Genomic DNA, 8,433 nt, shown 5'->3' on the forward strand with positions numbered 1-8,433 from the left:
AATGCGTCGTGCCCATTATAAAAATACACTGTAAATCACTGCCCAATGCGCCGCGCTAGCTCAATGTGTCGCGACTTTTTCAAGAGACTTTTAGAGGCCTTTCGGGTGTCCAAATTGGGTGTGGGATAGCTCATTGGAAATACTATTGAGTCTACTTTCCAACAAAACTTGAATTTTTCAATTTGGAGTTCATTTGCCCTGTCAAAAGTGAAAGCTCCCAAGACTGGTCAAAATGTGAAAAATGAGGCTGCCTAAAGGTAGAGTGCTGTTGCAATCAACTTTTGAAGGTCTTCCTCAACCCCAAATTGAACTCATGATAGCTCATTGGAAATATATTTGTGTCTAGTTATCATTTGACTCATCAAGCAAGTCATTTGGTGAAACAAGCTAGGAGAAATCTTGATTTTTCCAAGGTCACTTCAGAGGTGCATCAATTCTCCTGACGCAACTGTATTTTTTATATTTCTCTAAAGCCATGATGCTTGTGTAAAACGTGAAGGAGGTTTTTCTTCCTTGTCCTATTTTGGACAAAAACCTCTCTCAGGTTTCCCAAATTCATCTTTTCTTGCTCAAAAGCATCATTGGAGTAAAACCTATCCCGATGTGTGGAACAAGGGATTTGTCAAAATGAAGTGAAATGAAGGGGATAAGGGGCTTCTAAATTCTTGAGAAAATTTTGGGAAGTAGGGAGGGATGCTAGGAAGTAGGGGAAAGTGGAATTTCAAAGATTGAGTGAGGTAAAGGGGTCTAAAAGGGCAAAACACAGGCCTAGCCTAGAAAATTGTCAAGTTGTAGCAAGAAACTAGGGTTTGTGCAAATATGAGGAATTTGAGGGATATCAGTGATGGGAAGTGTTTAATAAGGTGCATTAAGGATAGGGGAAGGTGTATGAACATCGGAATACAATTTTTTCTGATGATTTGACCATCCAAGAGAAATTACCTTCAAAACCCTAGGAGAGGGGAATGAACCTTACCTAGGCACAACTGAAGCATGAACAAGGTGTAAAATGACCCATTGAAATCTGACATAATGATGACAACCCTCTGAATAATGGTACACTCAGCTGAATGGTGACATGGAACGACATTTGGACAACTTTAATAGGAGTTAAAGCAAACCCTAGACCTAATACCTAGTGACCAAATTTTACTTGAAGACTCACTGAAATGAAAAAATTTGACCTTAACACCTTAAAATCACTTTGTAAGAGCATGTTTGATCACTGGAAGAAGGCTGCAAAGACTGACACTAACAGGTACTGTTACTCCACTAGTGTTGTTACTCTGCCAGTGTTGTTACTCCGCCAATAATGTTACTCCGCTGGTGCTATTACTCCACCAGTGTTGTTTCTCCATCAATGCTATTACTCCACCGGTGCTGTTACTCTGCTAGTGCTGTTACTCAGCCAGTGTTGTTACTCCGATAGTGTTTTCCTCTTTGAAATAATGATTGGGTAGTCAATTTATCTTTGTTTATCTATAAACATAATTTTATTTTTTAAGGAATAATTATGAAAATATGATTTCATCATGGCAACTTTCAACTTTCCTAATTTATCAAGTCCCTGATCTTGTAAAATTTATGATGATGACCACAAAATTGTACTTGAATCTTTCTGTCACTATCTAATGAATTATTCCTCAAACCCCAATATTAACAAAGCAAAATATATTTATCAATAGTCATTTGAAGGTTATTAGTATTCGAGAAGCAAAATTACCCGAGTTGAAAATAGCTACTACAGAACGTTTTACACCATCCCTAGCTCTTAAGGAGTTGGATTGCCACCCCATCTATTAAGTGATATTTTGTTGATTAACAATAACCATAGTTAAATTTTAAACATAAATAGTCAACTGGAGGATAGGAGGTCTCATCACGAGCCAACCTACCATGATCATAGGTCCTTATAAAGTGACATTACCACTACTGGTCACCAAGCCGGTGTAATGGCCTTTAGTCATAAAACTGAAGGACAAGAGGTCTCATCACGAGCCGACTTGTTCACTTTTGTAGCTCCTGTGAATGGCATTGTTATTAGCTGGTTATCAAGCCAAAACATTGATCTTCAGTAGACATCTAAGTAAATTGAAATGCTTTTGTAACTATGTACTTATTTCTAATAGATGGGACACTGGCATCTCAATGGGTTAAAAAGGCATCCCTGTCAAGGCTATGGACGCCTGCTGGTAGCAGTGGCCATGCCTATGGTATAGAAGTTAATTCAATACTATGATCTACTTGGTTACCTTGTTTTCTCAAAACTAACTGCCAATAAAGCCACTATTGCATATATAAGGTTTGCTAGAACTCATGGTTCATGGGGTAATATTTAATTAGTTCTTAGATAATGGTGGTTATGGTTTATATCTATTATTGAGTTATAAATATTTACTTTACATGTTAGGGATGAAACTTTTAGGATATTTGATATTTGACATTTTGTATCATCTAATCTATCATTCCTTTATTCTACAAGTTTTGTATCTTTAACCAAGGATAGTTGCTTTACCCAATCAATCTCTATTTAATCCTAGCTTAACAACACTACTATTATTTTGGGGAAGGATGAAGGGGCCTAATTCAGATTTTGAATCGTGATGAATTACTGATTGAGGATACTCATGAGATTTGCTATAGAAATCTTGATGACAAGGAAACTAATCAGTTTGGGGGAAGGAAATCCCGCTACACTTTTTGATTACTTTCTTTGAGCTTGCATGCCTTCCACCCTCTGCATCACTTACACAAACTCAACCTACATTAGCTTCAACAAATGTTAATCCATAGATGTCATTCCATGTTATTTTGTTGAAAGTAACAATTGAGGTGAAATAACATAAGTGTTTGATTTATTAAAAGTTTAGGAGAATGTCATAAAACCACTGAGCATTATTCACTCATATTTTTCAAACCAATATTTCCCCTACTTTATACAGAGGCATTGGGTTGCATGTGGGCATGCAACATATTCAGTTTGGGGGAATGTTGGGCTCTTAATTTGTCATTATTATTACCACTTCTTAACATTTATTTCATCTATTTACACTATTCTTTTATCACATTATTTACCATAATTTATTATATAATTCCATTTCATAATCATTTATGCCCTTGTGGATAAATAATATCTGATCTCATTTATTTTTAATAGTTAATGATTATTATGCATGATTTTGGTTTATTCATTCATTATAACCTCACTCATGATTTTAGCCTCCAAGATCTCTTCCAGATTACAGATTTGGTCTTCAACAGATAATTAGATATTCCAACTCAGTAATTCGTTGTCATAAGGAGTGACAGTTTTTCGTTGGGCATTTTGCACAAATGAAAGTGAATCTGGAGAATCCGAGACATGGGTTTTGTTCAGAACAGACCAAGCCAATTTCCCATTAAGCCATTTTCAAAAATTTGGTATGTATTGGGAGAAAAGAAAGATTCTTCGAAGGACATGTATGAAGATTTGTTGTTGCAACCGTTTTCCAGAAATGCCCAATTGTAATAACCAAATTCAACTTGTTCTAGCTGAATCATGATGGAAAGATCTCTCAGACCTCATCTTGAATATTGAAATCAGTTTGTTGTAAGTTTCCTTCGGATGTTTGTATATTTGAAAGACATAATTCAGAGAGGAAGGGGAGTTAGCTGATGTAAGAATTGAGCCTTGTAACAGTGGAACTCTTGTTAATGAAATTTCTAGCCTTATGATATTTTTCTCAAATATGTGAGTTAAGCACAGCCTTGACCAGGGATTTGGGCCCACTCTTCTGATTAGGTGTTGTGCGTGTGTCCTTTTCATGTATATTATTTTACTTGTTGTATTTTCTTTATTGCTATTACAGATTTCCATAGATTGTTGTGAATGCTTTTCTTTCTGCAATTTAATTTCCATTACTGTTACAAGGATGCTTTAATTGCTTAGTCATGAACCCTTGGTCAATGTAAGATTGTAACCTTGCTCCTTCATACACCTTGCGTGTTACCTTGAAAAGTGTACACACCCGGATTGACATATTAATTTGGTAAAGGGTTGAATCACAACATTCACGCTTGGACACCAACAAACATCTCTAGGAATCCTAACATAATCGAAAATGTCTTCATTGGAGCTGACTATTCCCCTGAATAAATTCAAATTTACACCGATATCTTCAAAGAGTTTCGTGATGTGTTCGCTTGGTCTTATGAGGAAATGCCTGGAACTAATCCATCTATAGTCCAACATGAGATCAAGACATACGGAAATGCTAAACCTATTTGTCAAAAACTTCAACCGGTCAATCCTAGAAAAGTAACAGGTGTTAAAGCTAAAGTTGAAAAGCTACTAAAGACAGGTTCTATATACTCCGTTCCTATAATTGAGTGGGTCTCTAACCCAGTCCCTATAGATAAAAATCAAGGAATGATCTAATTATGTATTGACTTTAGGGACCTTAATAAGGCTTGTCTAAAAGACAATTACCTGTTGCCCTTTCTTGATCAAATTATTGATGAATGTGCGGGTAATGAAATTTTTTCGTTCATGGATGGATTCTCCAGTTACAATCAAATTACTATCCATCCAAAAGATCAGCACAATACAACCTTTATTTGTCCTTGGGGTACGTTTGCATACAAAAAGATTCCTTTTGGCCTAAAAAATGTTGGAGCCACTTTTTAGCGGGCCATGTCTTGTGCTTTTCACGACATCAAACATGTTATCAAAGCATATCTAGATGATTTAGCTACTCGTTCTCAAAAGAGAATTGATCATCCTAAACACCTTCGGTTGATTTTTGAACAGTGTCATTTTTATAAAATCCGGTTGAATCCAAATAAGTGCATTTTCGTTGTCACATCCGGTCGGTTGTTAGGATTCATTGTATCGACAGAGGGGATTCGTGTTGATCCCTTCAAGGTTGAGGCAATACTTTAGTTGCCTCCCCCATCTTCCATTCATCAACTTCAAAGTCTCCAAGGAAAGGAAAATTTCTTGAGGAGATTTATAGAAAACTACGCCGAGATCACAAAAGGATTTATGCGTTTGCTTAGTAATGGAGTCCCATTTTTATGGGGTTATTTTGTGCAATGATCTTTTAATGCACCCGATTATAGCAGAGACTTCCTTTTGTATCTCATTGCATTAGAATAAACCATTGGTATGGTTCTGATTTGGGAAGATGATTCGTTCTGTGAGCATGTCATCTACTACCTAAGTCGACGCTTGGTAGGTCATGAACTACACTATTCTCCCATCGAAAAATTGTCTTTGGCAATTGTCCATGATGTTTAACAGCTTCATCATTACATTCTACTTCAAAAAACATTTGTCTTAGAAGTCTTCAATACATTTCAGTTTGTTCTTAGTAGGCAAGTGATTTGGGGAAAATATAATAGATGGATTGTCATTTTGCAAGAATTCGATCTCGAATTCATGTCGGCTAAGTCTAAGAAATATTTAGTATTTGCAGAGTTGATATCAGAGCTTCCTTTTGAGGAAGAAGTTATTAATGAGGAAATTTTCCTGATGAACATTTATTTCTCATTTCTTCACAAGATCCTTGGTATGGGGATATCATTATATATCGCCAGACTTCGAAGTTTCCACTCGCTTTCTCCAAATATGCACATAGAAAGTTGCGTCACCTCGGTACGAATTATGTTATTATAGGTAACACATTATATCGTCACGGGATTGATTCAATCCTTAGGTGTTGTTTAACTCTAGAAGAAGTTGAGTTAGTTCTTAATGATTTCCACAATGGAGCTTGTGGCGATCATCTATCAGGGCTTGCAACAACCAAAAAAATTTGTGAGCAGGCTACTTTTGGCCTTATATTTTCAAAGATTGTATTGAAGAGGTCAAAATATGCCATCTTTGTCAAGTCTATACTTGAAAAATGTGTGCACATCTAGCTTGGCTTTTCCCTGTTATCACCGTTAGTCCTTTTACGAAGTGGGGCATTGATTTTACTACTTGTAATCTGCCTTCGGCAGGAAATCAAAAGTACATCATTGTAGCCGTAGACTACTTTACAAAGTGGGCTGAGGCCATGCCTACTTTCAAAAATGATAGTGAAACAATAGCCTTGTTTCTCTTCAATTGGGTTATTTCAAGATTTATTATCCCTAAAGAGATTATCACTAACCATGGTAGTCATTTCCAAAATCAACTGAAGTCCAAATTAGCTCTCAAGTTGGGTTTCCATTAGGAGCATTCATCTCCATATTATCCTCAGGCCAATGGGTAGGTTGAAGCTATGAATAAGTCCCTTAAGATCATCTTGCAAAGGATGATTAACAAAACTTGATCCAATTGGCACATCATGTTGTACCTGGCACTTTGGGCATACCTAACGTCAGTTAGGAATGCCATTAGTTTTACTCCTTTTCAACTAGTTTATGGGTTGGAATCTATCTTTCCTATTGAATGTGAAATTCCTTCTCTTAAGCTAGTTGTTGAACTTCTTCTAGAGACTTCTAGTCTCGAGGAATGCCTCATTCATTTGTAGCATCTTGATGAGCAGCGTCGAGATGCCACCATAGCAAATGAAGCCCATAAAAAGAGGATAAAAACTCAATACGATAAAGTTGTCCGTCCTCAAAAATTTTCTGAAGGTGACCTTGTCCTAGTCTATGATCAAGACAAAGATGCCCTAGGGGCAGGAAAGCTTAAATATATGTGGTACGGTACCTTTATAGTCAAGCGCATTTTGAAAAAGGGGGCTTATGAATTAATTGACTTTGAAGGAAACAAGTTGGCAGAGCCTAGAAATGGGCTCTACCTTAAGAAGTATTTTTCTTAGGCTTTCGCCGAGCACTTACATGTTTGTATATATTGTATGTTTGTACATATCTATCTATCAGTTTTAGTTTTGTCGATATGTTTGATCTACTTTGGTAGGTATTGATGGATGATTTAGTATATCTTGGATTCGCCGATGGTATGAGTAGGCATACCCATAACCTTGCTTCTACGGATTGGGTGGTTTATTATCCATCTGGCTAGTTGATGGTTTCGAGAGGAGTATGTATTGGTCCTTCTTCGAATAAGATTGCCGAATATAGTGCTATTATTAATTTGCTATCTGAAGTGATATCTCTTGGTATTGATACATTAATGGTTTATTTAGACTCACAACTGGTGGTATCTCAGCTGAATAACACTTATTGGGTATGAGATCCCTATTTGTATCATCAATTTTTTAGAGTAATATTGTTGCAAGAATCATTTGTTTATATCACATATGTTCACATTCCATGACCAGAAAAATCATTAGAAGATTCTATTGCTAATCAAGCATTAGATTGGAATATAAATCATTCATCAAATTAAAAAACATAAAAATAATCAAGGTATCATCTGTATATATGATCATCATAAAATAACCTATATATAGATAGAGTGTTTGTGTCCAAAACAATATAGAAAAATTGGAACAAAATGCCCTAAAAAATTTGGGCTTATACCCATCATCATGTCCAATCATACAAGGATTTGATCATCTATCTAGTTGGCTCAGGATGAGAAACAAGAAAGTAAACAATGATATTGGCTACACGCTGGAATAGCTGCACCTAGTCTTGTGGTACTCTTAGCACATGACGCTGCATCTCCTCGAGTAGATCCTCTATGGCTATCATGGGTTCTTGGTGAGTCAGCCTCACCAATTTTCTCTGAACTACATGGAGAACTCTCTCCGTCTCAGCTGCAGCCCCTTCGACATCTCTTCCACGATGCCTATGTCGGGGAAATCCGTCAAGTCTCAATGGTCCCACATCTGAAACATGATCAATATATTTTGTAAGTGTCCTGTTTCATCAGAAATATTTTTAAGTTCATTTATGTTAAAAATCCAAAAAATCTTAAAAAAACTTAAAATTTAAAAAAATGTTACTTATGGCATGCCATGCGGCATTCACCGGTAACACTAAATCTGGATCTCCCTGGAAATCCATCCTAGAATAGGGGTAGTCATCGACTGTGATTACTTTTTGATCCCACCATGTGAAAAAGTCATCGTCAAAAGTTGTCATGGGAACATCGCCACCCCCAAGGAGTTTCATCAGGTCAACCCATCTACCCATTCATGGATCTCTAGGGTTGTTGATAGTTGATAATACCTTGGGTTGAAGCCTAGGTACTTTCTCAAAGAAGAATGAGCATAAGATTGTGCCATATCCAAAATTATTTGTTTGACCCTTCTAAATGGAGGTTAGTTGGTTCTTCATATTTTTGAGTAGAGGCGTGCACCAATTAAACACTGTGGTGAGCCATTCTACTGTTAGGCTCATAGATACTCGTGAGGCCTAATTTAAAGCAACAGAGCCACTTGCCCTAGCAATGGTAAATAGTAGAATCTTCAAGGACAAGCTCTGTACGTGTTTGATTGGAATCTGACTTCCAACCTTTTCAGGATGACCGTGACAATATATTTGGATGTATTC

This window comes from Pinus tabuliformis, chromosome 6 (genome assembly GCF_031772625.1).
Source record: "Pinus tabuliformis cultivar Carrire ecotype Pingquan chromosome 6, CPIR1, whole genome shotgun sequence".
NCBI lineage: Eukaryota > Viridiplantae > Streptophyta > Pinopsida > Pinales > Pinaceae > Pinus > Pinus tabuliformis.